The following is a 23,022-nucleotide window of genomic DNA, read 5'->3' as shown; positions in this document are numbered from 1 at the left end:
GGGATTGCTGAGTCATGACCTGTGGGCGACGCACATTCTGGTGACAAGCAGAGTTTCAAAACTTTCTCCAACTGTGAGTTTCCTCCTTTAAAAGATCAGGCTGCTTTTCACAACTCTTGCGAGGGCCCTCTTGAATTACTAGGACTGGACTTTTATAGTCATAAAAGCTGACTGCGGTAGGGTTATTAATTTGTTGGTAAATGTGACCAAACTCCCCAGAGCACTGCAAGGTTTGCATTTATTGTCCACGATCCATATGTTTTTGAGACTGCAACATATTTTGCCATTTTCTCAAAAAGATAGTGCTTCATAAGTATTCTGCCTCCCTGAATTGTACCCTGAGAATTCCTCCTGCTGTTTTTGAATTTCTGGTTTATATTATAATTCAACATGGTTAAAAGATCCCTTAGAACAGGAATCTTTGCCTGCCCATTCCTGCTCTCAGCTTATTTCTGTAGTAGTAGTAGTAGTAGTAGTAGTAATAAAATAAATAAAATAAAATAAAATAAAATAGTATGTGCCTCCCATCTGGCTGGGTTGCCCCAGTCACCCTGAGTGGCTTCCAGAAAATTAAAACATCAAACATTAGCCCCACCTCTGATGCCACAAGAGTTGTCTTCGTGAATTCCCATAACATCTGAAGCAAAACATATTCTGCGATCTCAACCTGACTCCTCCATCCCTATGGCACACTACAAGCTTTCCTGGTAAAGCACAAGTTGTCTGCACACCCTAGCTTCCTATGAATCATTCACAATTCTGAGTCTCTCCTAATTTTGCTGCTATAAACTGCTGGAAAATACTGATAATTTCCCAAGAGACAGCAGTAGGGTTTTACTAGAAATATTCTAACTCCAGGAGATTTGTCTTAAATCACAATGTTGTCTGTGGTATGAACTTCTTGATGAAGATACTTTCTTAACCACTGGTGGAAAAAGTGTAACTCTCTCCACATGCATAACCATTTTGTACAACAACTATCAAATCCTCTTCTGAATATTCACTAGCCAGTTCAACTAAAAGCACTTCTAGGGCTGTGTTTAAACCAAGGCACGCCCCCCATTAGGTAGAATGAGGCTGCTTCACCAGACAGGTTTTTTAGGATGTCATGAAAGGGCAGCAAATTGTATTATCGTTGTATTTTCACTCCCGGGGAGAGGCGCTTGTGTATTCATATTGACCTGAGCATTGGGTACCTGCATAACCACAGTAGTCAAGGCATTGGTCACTTTAAGGCTGGACTACTGCAGTGGACTCTACCTGGGGCACCCCTTGCAGTTGGTTTGGAAATGGCAATTGGTGTCAAATGCTGCAGCATGATTACTGACTGCAGTGAGGTTCTGTCAACATATTACACTTCTGCTTAAAGATCTGTGCTGGCTGCTGACCTGTTATTGGGCCAAGTTCAAGATTTTACTGGTATATAAAGATCTTGGCACATTGGAGCCAGTTTATTTGAAGGATTAACTCTCCTCTAGGAGCCTGCTCAACCACTTTGATCTGCAGAACTCGGGTAAAGTATGTTTTCTGCATCTCTTAGGAGCTGATCTCTTGCCATGGCAGCACCTAGGCTTTGGAGAGCCCTTAACATTCATCTGGACCCCATGCTATAATGGTTTAGATTAATTTAACATCCATTCTTATGGGATCTGAACTGCTTGGAATTAACCAGGAAAAAGATCTTGAAGTCATGGTGATTAACTCAATCGACTCTAGAGTGCAGCAATAATAATAATAATAATAATAATAATAATAATAATAATAATAATACCCTGCCCATCTGGCTGGATTTCTAATTCCATGCAGGGTTGGAAAATAAAGTGGCCTGTATCTCCATGATTTTATATTAAAACCTCTTTCTGCTTAGTGCCCTATACATTGCTCTGTTACTTCTTATTACATTTTTACTGGATGTTCACATTTAGTTGTATTGTTTTAAACAATAACTAGTACACAGAAATACTAAAAAAAAAGTTGTAACTTTCGCTGATATCTGCTGCTTTTAATAAATATTTTATTTATATTTATGAAATGTTATAAACCACTTTATCAAAACAAAATCTCTAAGTGGTGCTATTCTAAAAGCCAAAGAAAGAAGACAACAATTCAATAGTATCCAGAAACTAATAATAGAATACAGGATTGCTCAAACCTTTAAATTTAGTAGGCTGCCTGGAGCAAAAGATACCTATGCAGGCCCACTGTGTTGAAACTTTTTTTAAAAAATAGTAATGCTTAATAATCCCCAATAATTAAATAACACATGTGGTGTTTAAACATTCCTTCTCTTTTTTATTGTACTAGCCCAATACAGTACAGCCAATTTCATTTTTCTTTCCTTGCACAGTGATTGGTTGGCAAGCTTCATGGAAAGCTGTGTAAGTACTCTTACATTCAAAACACCTAATCAGACTGCCTGAATCTGAGAAAAGCAATAATGTATTGGAATCTGAATTAAATGTGTCACTGCCTCCTGGAAAATAAAAACTCTGCAGTTATTGTGTTCAGTAGGATGCTTCACTTACCTTTTCTACAGGAGTTTTAAACATAGAAAATGGAGTTAACTGCATATCAAACTGACCGTCGCTGTTGACATATGAGTTTGAGAGCTCGCATCATATAATGTCACACTTTGAGTATAGATGCTGCACTTAACAGCTTCCCTGGAGAGCAAGGGTTAACCAAGAAAGGGTCCTCTAGATCAGCAAATTTTTTCAGCAGAGGGCCGGTCCACTGTCCCTCAAACCTTGTGGGGGGCCAGACTATATTTTGAAGAAGAAAAAAATGAACGAATTCCTATGCCCCACAAATAACCCAGAGATGCATTTTAAATAAAAGGACACATTCTACTCATGTAAAAACATGCTGATTCCCGGACCATCCATGGGCTGGATTGAGAAGGCGACTGGGCCAGATCCGGCTCCTAGGCCTTAGTTTGCCTACCCCTGCTCTAGGTGTTTTTGGACTCCAACTCCTACAAGCCTTAGCATGGCTGATGTTTGTAGCTGATGGGCGTTCATGGAATCATAGAACTGTAGAGATGGAAGGGACATTGAGGGTCATCTAGTCCAATTTGCTGCAATGCAATCTCAACTTGGGCCACAGGTTAGCCACCTCTGCTGTATTGGCTTATCTGCATCATGGCTGTAATTTTTTGATGTGATGACAATGCAAATTATCAACACCACATGGACAGCCTCCAAATTCTTAGTAACACTGCCTTTGGTGATACACCCGTTTCAAATGTAAAGTGTAATGATCCTCTTAAAAATAGATTTATGATTATGTCTTAACGCCTTGTTCTGAAAAGCTAATTTGAACCTGGACAATATTCAATAGGTTCCTTTGACATATATTTGCTTTCAATACTTGATTTCAAGGTTGTCCGCTATAATAATATAATATAATCATACTATCATAGACTTTTGTAAGGCTGTCAGCTTTCATTGGATCTTTCTTTTTGGATCTTGCTTCACAAACTTAAGCTATTATTAACCGTTGCAGCCCTCTTCCTGGTGAATTCAGGACCTTGGGATCTGCAGCATTTACCTGAGTTTCTTTTATTGTCTCGTGGATCCACTTCAGGACTGAGTCTTACCTATAAAGCTCTAAATATACTGGGTTTTGACATGCATTGGAGATTCGCTTCTAAGCTAAATGGAGGTTTTCCACTTCAGGCAGCAAATGTCTTGGGCTGGCCCTGTCAGAGGGTATTCACAGTGACTGTTCCAAAACTGAGCACCACCTTTCCCCTGGAGACACAACAGGCTCAAGTCTTAGAGAAATGGGCTTTGACTCTAAGTCAGTTTTCAGTTGGCTTTTGATGACTAGGAACCAGTGGGCGTGACTATTGAATTTTAAGGCTGTTAAATCGTATCTAGTGCTCTGTGCATGTAATCCCACTGACTTCTATTTTCTCTCCCCCCTTTGCACAGCCCCCAACCATCCAGATCTAAATGGGGGTGGGGTGGGGGGCTGGGGAAGACAGTAGAAGGAGAGGAAGCTCCCTTGCATGCACAGAAGTCTCTTGCACTAGCAGAGTTGCAGCATACAGCCCAGTGCTGGAGGATAGGATGAATGACAATTTCTGCTCAATAAATAATAGAAGAAAATCCCTCAGGCGACATCTGATCACTGTCAGTTTTGGAAGTTTCACATTTTACAACTGATCTCCAACAATATTTTATAGGTTATCATGTGGGATGTTTGACTTTCATTCTACATGTAACTTGGGCTGCAGTTCTGCGCACACTTTCTTGGAAGTAAGCTCCATTGAACCCAGTGGAACTTACTCATTGAACTTGGTGGCGTTTACTTCTGAGTAAAACAGGTTCAGGAATGGGCTGCTGACCTTTGAAATCTGCATGCCAGCATGTGCTATTCTATAAATAATATTTGATTTATTACTAACTCACTACTACGTATGCAGCATACTATATATGTTGGTGTGTGTGTGTGTGTAATAAATAGTTGTCACTGCTTAATTCCTGTGTTTGGAAAACTTGCCCCGTGTAATGGAATCTCTAGCCTCTCCTCTGTGGCAGTCTGGAGGCCAGCTGTGGTTGCTCTGGTTGCTTCCTGTGACAGACAAGCTCTCTCTGCAAAGGCTTGGAATGCTCTTTGCTTTATTATTTATTTAAAACTGAAACTAAGAGACTGATGCTATCAGCTTACTACTGATGACATATCACTAGCACTGAGAAAACTGTTGGACGCACTGCATGATGGATTTACTGATGCACAGACCAAATGAGTTCCAGGAGATGGCAGGTTTGACCGTTTGCAAAGTAGGAGCTTATGTGTTCAAATAGCCCCATTCGGGAGCAATGTTTATTTAATCCAAGATAAAAATGAAGATAAACATGGGGCACAAAAGTATATAAATATTTAGGCATTATATAGGCTAAAGATGTGAGATGGCTTAGAAGGAAGAATTTTGGTCCACAAATAAAGCAGACAAAAAATTAGTTTACAAGGTGGGCACAGTGGAAGCTTGTCATTATTGGGGATGTTTTAAAATGGTGATTCTGCTTAAAGTCTTGTTTGGGCTTTTAGACTTTGCCTGTTCAACAAGGTAAGGAAAGCATTTGGAGTTGGCAGAGAAAACTGGAAAACTTTTATTCCAGAGGGAATAAAGCATTAGGCTGAACAAAAAGACTTTGTGTAGGTAGACAAACAGTAGTTTCCCATACCTATGCCTAGATTATGAGTTGGCCTAAATTAAACAACTAATGTGTGAATAGGAATAACATGGGGATTTATTGGGCTGGTGCAGAGTTTTGAAACGAGGCTTCCTTTTGAAGGGTGATCCCCTTCAAGACAATTGGGGGCAGGGGCCTGAGGAAGATCATACGTTTAAAACCGATAGCTTTCACCCAAAAATCCCAGGAGCTGTCATTTGTTCAGGGTACAGGGAATTGTAGTTCTGTGAAGGGTAAGCAACAGTTTCCCGTTTTATTTGAGTGAAACTGTATGCTGTCATGTGATCTCTCCTTCCTGAATGTTGTGTTGAAAAATAATGCATGTGATCTATTTACGGCATTAGGAGATTTGAACCTCTGCCTGCAGAGGACTTGCAGCAATGGGGGTTAATGGACTCATCGCCATCTGTACCACAAGAGTGGGAGATGCTATGGGGTCATTGTGTGTATTGTGAATGCAAGAAGGTGACCTTCTGCAGGGATATTCCCACCATTGCGAGTTCACTGGCTCCCTCTGTGTGGGGGCAAGACTTGGTGGGTGCTTTTGCTGGTATAGCCCCTGACTGGTGAGCTTTGATTGTGATTTCCAGCCGATCATGTATTGGATATGTTGGCCATTGCACAAATGCAGAGATGGCATCTCTCTCACCCCATGTTCTGAGTAATTGGGTGATAGGATTGCTCTGACAATCATGCCAGGTAGATGTTGCCCTCTAAAACTTTGCAAGGGTAAAGCTTCAAGGATTTGGCCTTGTTGCGGACCAGGAGTGAAGAGCTGGTCAGAATCGGAGGATTCTCTCTACTAGTTGCTTTCCCCAACCCACCTTGATCCACGCTACACCTCTGCTCAAAATCCACATTCCCACATCTGCTCTTTTTCATTCCACACTTTTGTGCAAACCATCTAGTTAACCTGCAGAGCTACAGCTCTTTCAGTTTTATCTGGAATATGGCACCAGCAATTTTTATGCTTCCTTAATAAAGTCTGCCTGGATTTTTATTATTATTAAGTCGTAATAACCCCTTCAATTATAATAAATCTTGGAAAACCACATCAGTTCAGCAGTTTTAATTAGAAAAGCACAGTACTGAGTTCTTGTTCATCCATCAGACGACATAGCTAAAGTGGCCCTGTGTTTTTTTCAGTTCTAAATTGTGTAATGCAAGTGGGAACTCCAAAAACCTGTTCATTTACATTCATATCTCAAAACAACAGTGTTTTTTTAACACTTGCACAAATACTCTTGTGTTTAATAGGTTCTAGAGAAACTGTTTTGCAGTTTTACACAAACTTTCCAGACCTCAGAGTTGGACTAATGGTTTGAATTCTGTGTTTTCTACTATATTGCAGTTGGTGCCTCAGTGGTGCAGGGGCATTTCAAAGTGTTTTTATTGTAATTTGGGAATGACCCAGTTATTGCATAATATCACTTTTCACAAGTTATGCTGTTCCCAATTTAAATATCACTGCACACCTCCAAATGTATTTTGGAAGGACCCACCCCCCAATGTATGCACTTTACCTTCCCTGGGTGTTGGTTGATAGTGTTCTGCGGTTGGACTTATATGCTCGCTTGATTTATCCATTTCAATATTTTTATTCTGCATTTCATAGAAGGAGGCATCCAAGTTGGTTGTCAACAATTCAAAACCAGGCGCACGAGGAGAAGCTAATAACAAGGTATAGCAAATTTTGCAGCAGGCAATCAGCAGCTTAATATACAGCAGCAGGGTTCAGGAGCCAAACCATAAGTCTGCTGGAATGAAAGTGCTTTGAAAGGTATTTGGTCTCATACTTAAAGGTCATGAGCCAAGGGACTAATCTAATCTCCTAGTGCAAGAAATTCCACAATCAGCCTGGACTCCACAGTGGAGGGTGGACCTCTTCCATGTCTCTTCCAACTATATGTCTGAGGTTGGCAGAACATTTAGCAGAGCCTCCTCTTAAGAGATGGTACAGTGCCCCCTAGCACAAAGAACCCAAGATACTCTTTACCTCTTGAGCAACAGCCAGAGGCTGCATCCACAGACGATACCCTACATGATGGAGCTCCAACGGCAGGGGCTCTGCTTCCCCTTATCAGGACCCCCACTTCAGCTCTGGAACCCCCTTCCCCCTCCATCAGGATTCCAGGCGCAGCGGCTGTGAAGGACCCAGGCTGAAGCACATCTCCCATGAAGATCTCCAAAAGGGCCTCGGCTGAAATTCATCTATCTGGTCTCTCAACTATGTAGTCTACTCAGGAGTGAGAGGCAGCAGTTCCCATACATGTTCTGGATCCTGGCCCTGAGTAGTTCCAATATCTTTCTGACATAGTTCCATACTTGGCCTTAAGGTTTCAGCTCCTTGCCTGCAAGTTGCAACCTATAAGTTGGGAACAGGACAGTAGTTCCACCTTCCCATATTACTGTGTATTCCTGCCTCCTGCTCTGTCCCTAGCCACACAAAGGAATTGCTTTGTATACAAGACATTCATTCATGTTGACCTCACCTCCACAATGCATTGGCAGTGTCTTTTTAACATTAAACACACACACACACAACTTAACATGCATGCAATCATAATATCTATATAAAGTAAGGTTTTGGGACTACATGTCAGGTGATCAGCTTCAAAGACCAAATCAGCCTTTTAGCACCTTTACTTGAGGGTGACTTCATTGTAAAGATGCACAGAATCAGCTGGCCTGCCTCACACCAGCAGGCAGAGATCCTGCTGTGTTGACAGATAGTCATAATATAGTTGAAGTGAGCCTTGTGCTAGATGCCTGTGTAGCAAGTCTCAAATGGTAAGATGAACAGCAATCTGATAAATAACATGGACAAGGAGGACTTACAACTTTGGAGCAGCATATTGATCAATAAGTGCTCTTTAGAAATGTCCGTCATGAAAAAAGGGACCTAAAAATAACATAAGAATACTGCCTAACAAGATTAGTAAAGAGACTAATGGAATTATACAAATGGGCTTATTCATATAGGCACACTATCTGAACTAGCTCAGCTTATTTCAAATAGTCCCAGAGAAAATGGACATAAAATGCCTTTATAGGATTTCAATCTGCTAGAAAAATTGCTCCACAGGTCTGCTTTTAAAATTGACGGTGGAAGTTGGAGCAGGGCCAGCTCATCTATTGGACAAAAGGGGCATTTGTGCCTGGAGCAAGGAACACACCTGCAGTTGCTACAGAAGTATGGTGTCTGTTTGGACTCTCCGAGTAGCGATCAAACTTTTGCTAGACGGAACTTGAAACAGGATTTGCCATTCTGAAAATAACGCCTCAAGAGCGTGTGGATATAGTTGCTTCAGTTTTTTTAACTGAATCATGAAACTGGATCTTGTTGTCATTATGTTTACTTTCAGGATGAACTTGTGTTAAAGGTTTATCTAGTGACACAGCTATTTATTGATGGACCGTTATGAAGGGAATTGCTTTGCCACTGATATCTGGACCCACCTAACACATATACAAATCAAGCTGTTATATCTGAATAAGGTAAGTCACAGGTTGCTTGGGAGTCCAAGATCCAGAACTGATGCTGCCAAAGTCCTTGGAGGGAGACAGCAATTGTGCTTCCTTAAGTATGCTAGTTGACAGCTGCCCAACTGACCATTGTATGGTCATGGAAAGTAGGAAATAAAACTGAGGCACATGGAAATTTCCTAAGTCAGAAGCATGGACCAGTCAAAGCATAAATTAAAAAAATTAAGGCTGCAATCCTATGCACAACTGGGAGTAAGCCCTGCTGGGCTTCTGGAAACATGCAAAACACCAAATCAACAGCAGTGTTAATACAAAAGCGGTAACCCTTTAATAAAAATATCAAGAAAGGAGCATAGCAATGCTCTTCTGGTATTACGTATGAGCAGCTCTTTGTGATGGTCTGGACACACTTAAGTCCCCTGCTAGTTAGTAGTCCATATGGAAATTATCATTTCCTTTGGTTTCAGTGGGAGTTAAGCATGTGCTTAAATTTATCCTGTTAAAGTCAACACAACTTTAAAAGTGCTTTAACTGTTAAAAGCTGGGCACTGCCCTTTATTTTCCTCCACTTAAATATTATATTAACTTGTAAATGTTATTGCCACAGCACTAATAAAACGCTACTAACCTTTGATTTGTATCCCATCTGTACAACATTTAAAAACTATTCCCAACCCATCTCAAACTAAATGGCTTCATAAGACAGAAAATAGTTTTGCTCAAACTGCAGTGTAGAGCGGTGCAATATGGTTTCTGAATAAAGTAACCATGCCTAGTGTATTCAGAATATGTTTTGGTATATGGCTAATGTACAGCAGTAAAAGTGAATTGTAAAAGTTCAGACCCACCCCACTTTTTCTTTTCTTTTTTAAGTAATGATGTGTTCCTGATACTGGAAGAGAATGTAGTAAATTAACTGCAAGTTTTACAGCCCAGTTCTGGGATATGGTCTCCACAAACCATAATTATGAAAATTGCCATGCTCTTCGTATATAAAAGTCCAGAATAAAATGGTCCGCTGCCTTCGGCCAACTTTTGCTTCTCAACTTGAGAAATTAATGTTCCAAAAAATTTCCTTGTTTGGCTTGGGGTGTGTGTGTGTGATCTTTCGCATGCAAAGATTCCAGTCCAGTCCAATGATAGTTTTCCAAAAAACAGATGGAAACTTCACAATATCTCCCCCCGCAAACACACACACTGCCCCCTCCCCAAAGAGCCCTTTTAGTTTACTGCCTTTCTTCCCATAGATAATAGCTGGCAGCAGGGTACAGGGCCCAGGCTGCGCGCTCCACTTCTGAACAAAGTCCTGAATCGAGCCATTGTTTCCACTGCGATAGCCTGCATTTTTTCACTGGACAGAGAAAGCAGGGTGTAAAAAAGGCACCTTGTGTAAAACTGTTGGCAGGGCTTGGAAGTGAATTAAGAGCTCCACAAGGTCTGAGCGCGGCAGCTCGGCTCGCTCATTGAGCCCTGGAAGCCCAGTCAGCTCAGACATTCCAATGCAGTGAGGCAGCAGCGGGGACTCACTCGACACACACACGAGAGAGCGAGGCAGCCAACTCCTCGTCCAGAAGCGGCAGATCAGCCGATCTCCTCCTCTCCTCTCCTGAGTCCGCATACACAATCGGGGGACGAGGTGGGTTGGCGGTGGGAGGTAGGGAGGAGATGAAAGGTGGACGCGATGGCTCGGGACCAGGTCCTTGCCTGCAAAATTGTGGGGATCTGCTCGCCGTTCACTGAGAACGACGGATCGGGACTCCGAAAAGCAAGCCTCCCGCGCCTCGAAGGTAAGAGGATGACTTGGAAACTTGGAGGGGAATCAGCTGTTTCTTTTCTGCTTAGTTTTTTTTAGCGCCCCGCTCCAAAACAAACAAAAAATCTGACCATCCCCCTGTTCTGCAAGTGTTGATTATTGGATTGATTTAGCACACAAAAGACACCAGATCTTTTGTGAGTTATCTCGACCACTCTGCTCATTACAGATCCAGGGCATTAAAGAACTCGGGACTCCCCGCGCGCGTGCAAACGCACACAGGAGACCCAGTTTGCAAGATCCCGGGCAAAATCCGGTGAGTGCATCGAGGAGCTGAGCTGTGAGCCCTTCTCCAAAGGTATCCCTGCAATCTTTTCGAGCCGGAGGGGGCGGGAGAGAGTTGCCTCCCGGAACTGAAACTTTAGAGGGGCACATTGTAATAGACCTGGATGGACCGAGGGAAATACGAGACAAGTCTGCACAGTGCAGACTGGCTGCTGGAGGCTGATGCGTCGGAAGAAACGGCAACAGAGGCAGCGGCGGAGCTTCTGTCTCTGCAGTCCAACGAGGGGAGTACACGTGTATGTGCGTGCGCACGTGTAAAAGTTCCCAACGAAGGAAAGCTTTGCGCAAGTGCTTAGCTGCCTGGTCTGGCTCTGCTTGCCGTGGCAGATGCTAATCTCCACCACCACCTGGCAGGTGTGCGGTTGGGCGGAGAAGGGAAACCCCTTCCGTCCCGTGGGAAGGCACTTGATCTCAATGAAAAGGGCTCGCTCCCAGGCGGTCCCTGCTAGGGAGGCGGAGGTGGGAGGAAAGAATGAATGAATGAACGAACGAACGAACTCCCTTTAGAAAGGGCTCCCCGCACCCCCGATTATTCAGTGACCAAAGTCGAGAACAAGAGGAAGGAAGCCGACTCCTTTCCATCCCTTGGCCTGCAGGGTCGCTTAAAGGGCAGCTCTGTTTGTCTGTTTGAAAGGTTTTGTCACCTTTCAATAGATGTGGAATCGTCGCCTGCAAAAAGGGGGAGAGGGAGAAGGACCGGCTGTCTCAGGGTAAGGATGCTAATCTTTCCCCCACGTGGTATGATAGTCTTTGAATATTTCCTAAGGGGAAGAGAAAAGGGTTCCTTTGGCAACGCCGCTTTCTTCTTCTTCTTCTTCTTCTTCTTCTTCTTCTTCTTCTTCTTCTTCTTCTTCTTCTTCTTCTTCTTCAATTACACCCAACTCTTCCTGCGCTGAGTGACTGTGTAGGAAAAGAGGGGGAAATGGTGAATGGAGGACAAAAGGATGAAGACGTTTGGCTGCTGGTATGATTTCTCAGCATCAGTTTCTTGCATCATACCTTCGTGAATCCCAGGTGTTGCATACAGCCCCCATCTCTTCCCTCAAAGATTTTCTTCAGGGACGTTCCAATGGGCAATATTTTGCTCATTGAAAGATGTGATACTCTCCTTCTACATTAGTTGATACTGTTGGGGTTTGTACTAGGGTGGGATGTGCATTATTTTAAAATGTGAGTGATGTTGTTGGCTATGAGAGATGCTCAGGTCTTCCCATCTTGCTCACTTATTTTCCACTAATTTTCAGTATAACCAGGGGGTCCAAACTCCTGTGGTCCGCCATAACAAAACTAACAAGCTCAGTCATTAAAGCCAGCGTTCACAATGGAGTATTGATTACTGTTTTTAATTGCACAGAACTTTTCCTGTGGCTGGATGTTAAAAAAAAAGAGGATTTTAAACACAAGAAATAAATTTATTTTTTAAAAATTGGATAGCTCCGAGTGAGGTCATGGTATTAAGTCATTTTAGTTGCATATTGTTTCAGCCTTGAAAATGGAAAGTGTGAGTCTTGAAAATTATTTGAAAACTCTACTGATCTTTCCCACTGTTAGAACTCCAATTCTGAAACACTTTGTAATTATTAAAAAGCAAATGTCTGGCCTGCACTTTGATAGCCTTATGTAGGTGTTCAGTGCTCATGAAAGGTGATGGTCCATGCTTGGATTGGATAGCCCTGCCACCGAGTGCATATCTAGGGGTTGGCAAAATTCCCCCTCACTGGGAGTGGAGTGCAGGCCCAGAAAGGGTGCAAAAATCACCCCCAAAATGTCTCCAGTTATCTGTGTAAGGTCCTGAATTTAGACAAGAGCTGGGAGCTGAGCGATAGGAGAAAAGGCAAAACGGTATGAAGGCAGACTACTGGAGTGTATTATGTATATGTGTATGGTGACATGCCACTATTATTATGAGATCAAACATAGGAGAATCTTTCCATCCTTGCACCGCGGCATAAAGGTGTGTGGGATTTTTTTGCCCTTCCTCCTCCTCACCTTGTCTTGACTCCGGATGCTTTGAGTACTTGGACCTCGTAAAATGTAGTAATTTCTAATTTGGCTATTGCAGTAAAGTGATGGTGGGGGGCCCATGTTGGTATATCTCCCTTCCGAGGGTGCAAGGGACCCTAGGGTATGCCTCTGCCTAGAGGCCCACAGATTTCCCACCCCTCAGCTAAAGCCTTACTGGTTTGTGAGTTGCACAAAACCCTTCCAGAGAATGGATGTACAAGAAAAATAAAACTGTGAAAGTTATTTACCTTTTAATGTTATCTTTATGTTTTTGATTAGACACTAAGATTGAAGATACAAATGCCTCCTTGAAAATAAAATTGCTAAATAACTAAAAAAAATAAATAAATGCTGCACTTTTTGGTGTCTTTAGTGTGCAACCAGTACAAGCTTGGGACACCTTTTGTGCAGCAATGCCCTTACTGGTGTTAACAATTAATGTTTAGCTTCTATAATGAAAAGTTGTATTGGTTCCACACGTCCTTGAAATCAGAACGTCTGCCCTAGAAACACCAATTCTATACTGGGTATGTAAATATATTAGTGCTCTGCTCATGGGACTTGTTAAGTGGAAATGCTGCTTTGAGGTCCTAGATGGCCTGGGATTCCTGAAGGAGCATCTGTTGCATAAATCTGCTTGAATACACTGATGTGAATACACTCCAGATTTCCCTCCAGACTTATGTCTAAGTTACCCAAACTGGTGTGGTGTCTGCGATCGTTTTGGTACTAACAAGGCAAAAATTGCACACAAAATGGCCACCCCCACCCCCCAGGTATACAACTAAGCATGCTTGGTGCCTCTTTACACTCTCAGTCTGAATAGCTCACTTGGTTAGACTCAGCATGGTGCTGATAACATCAAGGTTGCAGATTTAATCTAAGCAGAGGTTGGATGGCTGTTTGTGATATATGATCTAGTTGAGATTCCTGCATTGCAGGGGGTTGGACTAGATGCTCCTCAGGATCCCTTCCAACTCTTATGATTCTATCATCCTCTGTTTACTTAGAATCAAGCAGAAATAATGCCCTAGGGCCTAAGGTAGCAAGCAGTTGTGTCAAAATGTCATATTCTGCACCCACATACACGTGAGAAAAAGAGAAGTAAAATCCATTGTGACCCTGAATAGCCTTCACTTTAGAATAGGATTTGGAGCACTAACAGCTTTGTTGTGACCTTTGCTTCCAGTCTTTAAAGTTCCCAATAATCAACGTTTGTTTGTTTTTTGCTGCGAAGCTAAGACCTCCACTTGAATTTGTCATCACATATGCACACACATGCACAGAGGAAGAAGTAGTTTTAAACTGGTTTTAAACTAGGCCGTTGCTTGCTTCTAGTTTCCAAAAAAATGTTCCTTTTCTTCCCATGCTGAAAACCACTCTCAGCTCTACGAAGTTCCCAGGCCTTTTTGAGAGCTAGTTGTTGCGGGGTTGGCTGCCATCTCTTCCACACACCGCCTCTAAATTTGTGGCCTGACTAAGCTCTTTCTTCATTTCTGTATGGGAGCATGATGCATTTTTTGTCCTACTGATCACAAAGAATGAGTCAAAAGTTTCAAAAAAGCTTTCCTTCAGGCTTTTTCAGGAAAAGGAAGGAACTTCTCTGTATTGGATTTGGAATGGAGAAACCTTGGGTTCAGATCTCCACTTAGATGTGAAATGCATCATCTTCATCATCATCAGCATCATCATTAGGCTTTGTATACCGTACAGCCTTTTTGCCAAGGTACCCAAGACAGTTTTCAGTTTTACAATACTTGCACCTATTCACTCAAAGCTAAAAATGAAACACACAACCACCTACGTTCCCACAACCCTTCTTTTCTCCTCACAGTACAGTCATACCTCGGGTTAAATATGCTTTGAGTTGAGCGTGTTCGAGTTGCGCTCCTCGGCAACCCGGAAGTAACGGAGTGCGTTACTTCCGGGTTTCGCTGCTTGCGCATGCGCAGACGCTCAAAATGATGTCACGTGCATGCGCAGAAGTGGCGAAAAGCGACGCGTGCGTGCGCAGATGTGCCGTCGCTAGTTACGTTTACCTCTAGATGCAAACGGGGCTCCGGAACGGATCCCGTTCATATCTAGAGGTACCACTGTATAGGCATTGAGACTATATTTCAGTTTAGTCTATCTCATAAATCTATTATCAGCCCACAATACAATGATTTTGAACATGCCACCTTAAATGCCTTGTAGAGAAGATGGTATGATGGTAGTTAATTGTTTTTTATTAGTAGTATTTATCTGTATTCCACCCTTCATTTGTCAATCTCAGGGTGGTTTACAGCACAAAAATACAAGATAAACACAAGAACAAAAGACAAGAAACACAAGAACAAAAACAAAATAAACAAGGTAAAAGTGAATTGACATTACAAACAAAGCGTCTATTTTCACATTGGAGCTGGAATTTATGTGGGGGGGGGGGGACAGCAGTGATGCAACTTTTGCTTCAGCAATGAAGCAGCACAGACTGTAAGGGCTATAGGAGCCGAAGACTCCATGCTTCCTGGCTCTCAGTCAGGCCCTGATCCGATCAGGGGTTTCTATGTGCTCCTTGTGGGTAGCCTCACACTGGTATCTCTGAAGTTCCTGCCTGACTTGCCATCACCTCTGCTTTTGTGGCCCTGGGGGAGAAACGAGAGTGTATGAGAATTGGCTAGGAACCTAGGTAGCTGTTGTGGGGGCCTTTGGTACTGGGAAAGGGATATTCAGTTTGGATGGCTCACTGAGGCCATTAGGAGTTTTGGAGATCTGCTGGAGAGTCCCGGTGCCATTGCTCTTCATCATAGGAGGTTGTTGAACCCCAACACGAGGTCATATACCCATGAATATTGTGATGGTAAATCTGTTCCACGTTCACAGTAATTAAAGTAGATTAGTAACCTCACTTTACCCATATGTTGCAAGGGTGGAAAACTACACACTAAGTCTGAAAGGGTAGTTGGAGTGTATTAAAAATGTAGCTAATCTGCTTTAAAAAAAAATTCTAAAGTATGGAAAAATAGTGGCTATAGTTTGGGTATTTTCTCAAACTTGTGGCTACCACAGCGTAAGGGGCTATTTTATGGGACTAGTGCTGTTTCACCACCGCTTTGTCCTGTGCTTTTCTGGACAGATCACCCCCCCCCCCGCCCTTCCTTGTTGGTAAACTGCTATGTAATAACGCTTCAGAAAAACTGCTATTTAATTTCACCAGACAAGATTTTGGTGGAACATCATTTCATTTCACTTCACTTTCAGTTTGTATACTGCCTTTCCACATTACTATACACAAAGAGGAATTAGTACTTCACACATTCAGTAAAGATATGCTATTAAAACAACAACAAAACCCCCATATACTCATCTTTAGCATTCCTGTTCCACTAGACATACGTCTCAAAGGCTAACATAATCTCCCCTCCAGGTGATGGTCCATCATAAATACAAACCCCACATTGGGCAAAAGATTTCTGCATTGCTGGCAGTTGGACTGGATGACCCTCGTGGTCCCTTCTAACTCTATAGTAGTATGATTGTTTACTTACTCTATTGGGCTGCAATTCAGAGAAATGTGAGCTTATTTAAATCCCTTTAATAACTTTATCTGGATTGTGCCCTTTGTTTCACTAATGGGCCTAATGTTTTAAATAAACAGCCCATGAAGACTGAAAGTTTTTCTAGGCACAAAATAGGCAGTAATGTGTATGTTTTTTCACATTTAAAAAAATCTGCAATGGTTTCAATGGTTTTCACATTGCTGTATTAAAAGTGTTGGGGCTAGAACACTTTTTATCATTGCAGAGAGAAATTCTACTTTCAGTTCAAGTTTAGTTCTGTGCTTGTATTTATGTATGTTAAGGGTGTGACTGACTGAGTACTTGGTATACAAGCACAAGAGTCGGTGTCATGTGGTGTTTGCTGCAAAAAGCTTGTGCAAATATTTCCTAGGTTGGGAATTCACAATACTACTTCTGCCCAACATAGACTGTGTTCAGCGACGGAGGAAGCTGCTTGGGCGCCTGGGGCTGCGCACCCATAGGGGTGGGGCGAACCGCCCATAGGAGTGGGGTGAGGGAGGAGCGAGCTGCCATAGGGGCGAGGCACACCACAGGGCCTCTGGAGTCTGCCTGCCTCCTCCCACTCAGCTGCCCTACAGCTGGGCAGGGAGGCAGCGGATCGTTTGGGCAGCACGGAGCCACCCAAGAGAGATGTGTGGCTCGGGCTCACTGCAGGCCCCGTGGTGAGTGCCACCCCATATTTTGTGACACCCAGGGCGGACCACACCCACTGCACTCCCTTCCTCCACCCCTGACTGTGTTAACCATCTGTTCTGAGCCTAATTTCTTTTTGTACTTCATTACCATTAAAAATAAGTACAATGCGTTGCACTAGAGCAGGGGTCAGCAACCTTTTTCAGCTGTGAGCCAGTCCACCGTCCCTCAGACCATGTGGAGGTCCAGACTATATTTTGGGGGGGGAAAGTGAGCGAATTCCTATGCCCCACAAATACCCAGAGATGCATTTTAAATAAAAGCACACATTTTACTCATGTAAAAAACCAGTCAGGCCCCACAAATAACCCAGAGATGCATTTTAAATAAAAGGACACATTCTGCTCATGTAAAAACATGCTGATTACCAGACCGTCTGTGGGTCGGATTGAGAAGGCGATTGGGCTGCATCCGGCTGGCGGGCCTTAGGTTGCCTACCCCTGCACTAGAGTGTACTGTACCACTTTAGGCTGCAGGTTACATATCGAACAAGTCTCTCTCTTTTTTTTTACCCCCCCCCCAGTGCAATTAGAAGCTTTGATAACAAACAGGTGGACTAGTACCTTTTACCCTGATTCAGGGAAGCAGCCGTGTAGTGTTGTTTGCCATCACCAGGCGGGCACGTGTGCACGGGCAGGGGTGGAGCTCAGAGGGTGACTGAAGCCCACCGTGCCATCCCAGCCCTCACCACTGGAGCCAAGCAGGTCCACGTTGCGGTGCCTGCGCTGGGGAGATCATATATTCCCAGATGTAACTCATGTGTGTTGGATTATGCATCTAACTGACTTCCACAGAATTGAAGTAGTTTACATGTAACGACTTGGATTCCAAGATAAATTAATTTAAGGAGGTTTGCAAAAGGAAGTCCTCTCCCCTCCCCTCTGCCATGCCTTAAACTGACTTTTCTTAGGATCCAAAGGTGTGCACTTTACCTTAACAGAGTTGACATTCATTATGTAGTTAATGGCCCAAGTTTTTGTTCATTTATTTATTTTGATAGTAAAATATGAATTGTTCCTGTGGTGACATAGAGGTGTATATTTGAATAGTATTTTAAGCATTTATCTTGGAAGAATGTTTTAATTCTACTCCTGTGCACAACTGCTGCATAACTTGCATCTAATAATAGCATCATTTTTTAACAGATGATTCTCCAGTTGCCTGTGACCTTGCTTAATGCTGGAGGACTTTGCTGTTTGTTTCAGACAGGAGCAGTGCTCTGGTGTGTGATGTTTCCTCCCACGATGTTTGTCTTGTGCTACTGTGGACAGCAAAAATGCTGTTGAAGTGAATTATGTATAGTAATCTTCAGAGTTCTGCTACAGAACAACACTTCAGTGACTTAGTTGGCTAACATCCCCTTCATACCAGGACAGGGCACCAACAGACGGCATTTAAATAATTTTCTGCTTGGATATCATTTTACAGTGTAGAGAATCTTGTTCAGTAGAGCAAAAGGCTGAATGTAAAAAAGCTGATTGTATGAGTCAGATGTGTACTCTGGACTTTAAAAAAGCTGTTTTCAAAAAGCTTAAGAAACTTCTGGGTGAGATCCCACGGTCAGAAATACTCAGAGAAGGGAGTCCACAATAGATGGGAGTTTCTTAAAGGTGAGAAGGCACAACTGAAATGTGCAAACAATTCCAGTAAGAAAGAAAAGTGGGAGGCATCTGAAGAAGTTTTTGTGCCTTGAGCTGAGATTTAAAAGCGGCAGATATAAAAAATGAAAAAGGGGCAAATCATGAAGGAAGAATATAAACGATCATCCAATAGTTGCAGAGAGGGTCAGGTGGGCTAAAGCTCAGAACAAGGTCAGGCTTGCAAGAGAGGTTAGAAATAATAAAATGGGTGGTGGTGGTATTTTACTATGCTTGAAGCAAGAGGAAGAACAAAAAAAGTAGCCAGACCTCTGTGTGTAGAAGACAGAATAATGGCTTTGGGTGACAGAGAGAAGGAGGAACAGCTCAACACCTGTTTTGCTTCTGTCTTCCCTCAAAAGGAATACAGTGCCTAAACTGGTGATAATAGAATAAATGATGTCGAGAGGGAGCTACAGCCCAAGATAGAAAAAGAGGTGATAAGGGAACACCTATCAACTTTAAATGAGATCGCCAAGGTCTGAGGAACTACAAGGTTACTAAGGAACTTGCAGATGTAATCTCAGAGCCTCTTATCTATAATCCTGGAGAATTCTTGGAGAACTGGGAACAGGATTTAACAGTTTAGGTATCAGGATTTAATCGCCAGTCATCAGCTGGTGTTGTCAAACAACAGCTCAAGAGCCACAGGTTCCCCACCCCCCATCTCCTGATGAGAAGTTATATTTGGAGATGCCAGCAACTCAGTCTGCAAAATGAGCTATGTCCCATCCCCGATTACTCTAATGTTTTCATTGTAGTAGTTAAATGAAGAAACAGTAAAACTGAGCCTTTATGGCTTAGCCTTGACAATAGATGTAGAAATGCACTTTCAGGAGAGTAAAATCTGTTCTCTTGTTTGGAAAGCCAAAGTCCTTTGAAAGAGCACTGTAAATTCATATAATGAATGCTTGTTATAACAAGCATTTGTATGCCCTTATCTTGGTAGTGGTTGTTTTATTACTAGTCCTCATGTTTCCCAGGTATACTTCCACCCAGATGATTCCCTAGTAGCTGTAGAAGATCAGTCTAGGAAATTTGAGTAATCACTTATTGTTCTTCTATTGGCAAGTGGGTTGTCATCCTTGTGGAATGCTGACATTTCATAAAATCTCATAAAATACATGGACTTGGACTTGAAATTCAGTAGGTCAGGGAAAACTTTCATTCACAAAACAGTAATTGTTTCTGTATTGATGCAGTTTTCTATCAAAAGTTTTAATCTAAAAGAAAAATGGAAATAATGTGAACATAAATATTTAGAAGAGACAGATAACATAACAACTGACATACTAGGCTGCAAATATATACTGGTAGCTTTGCCAAATTTAGGTTTGCATATATATCTTATAACAAAAATATCTAATGTGCATGAGATAACACACTTGACTGATGGCCTGAAATGTAGATGCGCATAGTATGGGCTGGTTTTTTTTACATGGTGCTTCATTTACATTTCAGTGATATAAAGCATGGCTTTTCTTTTGTCTAAAATGAAATTGAGCCAGTTAGGCTGCAATATTATAAACACCTAGCAAGGAGTAAGTACTTTTGAACTCAGTGGTACTTACTTTAAAGTAACATCTAGAGGATTGCATTGCTAGTCCTATTTGCACCACATCTAAGTTTGTTTGTTTAACAACTACTTTGGGTGGAGTATAGCATTACTTCTATGCTGCAAACCCTGTTCAGTTGATACTACAGAGATTATATATTGGCTGAAGACAGGTTTATGCAAATGTTTGGAATAATAATACCTGTGGAATGTTGCACAGAGAGACCCATGTTTGCCTTATAATGCAAGGGGCATTCACAGATGACAAATAGCACATGGGAAGCGCCATTTTAAATCTTCCCTGCCAGCTGATTCTCCTTTGCAACACTTCCCCACCCCATTCCCCCCAGTCAGCCTTGACATTTGCCTGAAGGGGAAATTAACTTGATACATCTATTGTAGAGTAGAATTAGTGGGAAGGGTAATCCTTCCCTCCCTCCTGCCTTCTAATTTCCACCCAATTTGGGAACTAGAGACCCAGGCTGATGCTAGTAAATACAGTGGTACCTTGGGTTACAAACACTTTGGATTACAAACTCCGCTAACCCGGAAGTAGTACCTTGGGTTGAGAACTTTGCCCCAGGATGAGAACGGAAATCGTGCAGCGGCAGCAGGAGGCCCCATTAGCGAAAGCACACCTCAGGTTAAGAACGGAACTCCGGAACGAATTAAGTTTGTAACCCGAGGTACCACTGTATGCAAAACAAACCATCCCTCCTGTAACAACGGTAAATTCTTTGTTTTAGAAATTCTCTTTTGCTAGAATTCTCAACTAGTTAGAAATAGGACTCTGCCCATATTGTATATTAATTACTTTTGGATATGGTTGAGACCTTGCTATTCCATTTTCTTCTTCATCCTCTCTTTAAGCCAAGTTTCAACTTTTATGGCATTGCCTCTCAGCCAATATTATTTTTACAATATTAGCTAATTTGTTATTGACTTGTTCAGCTGGTCACTTTATTGCCCACTCTCAGCAGCTAATCAATATATTACTGGGACTGCCATTTCAAAAGCTGACGGAACTCTTAGTTCTTTACTCACAAGGAATTATGATACAATTGTTTCTCAGATAAAATAGACATTGGCACTGACTTATTGCCATGAAGATTCTGTTTGACTGCCACTTGAGAGGCCGACTGAATTTTGCTGTGAGAATTATTCTAAAAAATCTGTAGTGATGTCTACTGATCAATAGTGATTAACATCAGTGCCAAGTTACAGTCCTAATTAGAAAGCTGTGACATATTTTTTCCCCTGAATAAATATTTTCACTGTAGCACTGACTCCTCCTTTGCGCCTGGCTTGTATTATTAACCCCCCTGTCCCCGCCCTACAAGATTTATAGAGAGAAATCAATTCTCATCCCCAGTTGCCTAGACACCTTCCCTCTGCGCTTCAGAAACCCCCAGCTCTCTCTAGCACTCTTTGTCCTTTGATTAATTTCCCCAGTCCCTTCTAGTATGCATTCTGGAAAATATGGGAGGGGATAGCTGTGTTGGTTTGTTTAGAACAAAAACAAGAGTTCTATGGCAACTTGAAGGCTGGAAAAATCCAAAATGTCCAGAGCGCAGCTCACAGTGAGTGGTCTTTTCTTTGTGAGAAGTACAGTTACAAAACCGTTCTAAACATGGTGTTTTGTAATCATGTAGATGGGGCATAGTCCAAAAATGTCACCAGACTGTGGGCTTCTTTGTCTTGCTAGCCGCAGTCTAGGAACCGCTGAATGGTTGGTTGTTTACCAGCTGCTTTTTCCCTCTCAAGGTACTCAACCTACCAGGTAGTAAAGTGGTTGTGAAGCAGAATTCCTATGAGAATTGCTTAGTGGGAAAACAGAATTCTGAGGACAGAATTCCAAAGGGGGGCTTTAGCTAGAATCTTGGGTGAAGAAAATTTGGTGACATTTTCGTGCATTGTCCTCAAAACTCCTGACATAGTAACACAGTATTAAAACAAACATGAACCACTATGAAATGTCAGTGAAGAAACTAAATAACATGTATCGTTTATTCATAGCTTGTTCCTACAGTTGCAATCAAAATTATTCAACCCCCATTGCAAATCGGGTTTTTTAACCAAAATTTACAGACTTTCAGCTGTTTTTGTTTCATTGACTAGGTATGTTTCACTTTTGAACTGGGAGTTACAAATTATTCCTCTGAATTCATTATATTGGATTAAAATGTAGGTCACTAACTTTTAAACTCTGTTATTAGCTGATATTTAGGGACAAGTATAAAATAATATGCTTGAAAACAAGGACATGTTTATTTTTAAAATTTAGGAAAACTGTCTAATTACCCATATTGATGAGTAACCAGAAAATATCAGGCAGTAAGAATGATTTTTGTAAAAAAAAAAATCTGTTTTGACTGTTTTCCTGCTTTAATGTAACAGAGCTTTCAAATGATTTCACACTCTGAACAGTCAGTTATTGAGGTGGGCTTTTTCCCAGAGACTGAGGTAATTGGCAAAGCTAAAGTAAGCACAGTACTTGTTTGCTGACCAAATATTATTTGTGGCATTCTAAATAGGGTTCCCATTAATACTAAAATACATGAAAAAAACCAGCAGATTTTGACCACATTGAAAGGAATGAAGTTGTCTTTTATGTGTGTGACTCAAAAATTCAGCTTTACTTACTTTATAAATGAAGAAGAATGCTGTTGAATAAATATTCCGTAACAGATATTTACCGTACTCAGTTTTGAATATGCAGTAGGATGAGCTCTGCATGTAGATAGACACTTTGTGGGAGTATGAAAATAGAGAATAAAAAATAAGA

The 23,022-nt window shown here is 41.9% G+C and overlaps 1 protein-coding gene across 4 annotated transcripts in view; it reads left to right on the top strand.

Annotated features, from left to right (window-relative positions):
- PLCE1 (phospholipase C epsilon 1) overlaps window positions 1-23,022 on the top strand; it is a 127,900-nt gene continuing 104,878 nt past the window's right edge. Inside the window, exons 1-2 of one of the 4 annotated variants that reach the window (XM_083740820.1) lie at window positions 9,906-10,474; window positions 10,670-10,798. The gene's annotated coding sequence lies outside the window, so the exon portion shown is untranslated. Of the gene's footprint in view, window positions 74-9,905; window positions 10,475-10,669; window positions 10,799-23,022 lie in introns of those variants that run through there. The other 3 variants (XM_083740822.1, XM_083740819.1, XM_083740821.1) reach the window with 3 other exon arrangements.

Source organism: Podarcis gaigeae, assembly GCF_964106915.1.
Source record: "Podarcis gaigeae genome assembly, chromosome: 5".
NCBI lineage: Eukaryota > Metazoa > Chordata > Lepidosauria > Squamata > Lacertidae > Podarcis > Podarcis gaigeae.
Note: the sequence above shows the minus strand (reverse complement) of the source record. Positions and strands in the feature narration are given on the sequence as shown.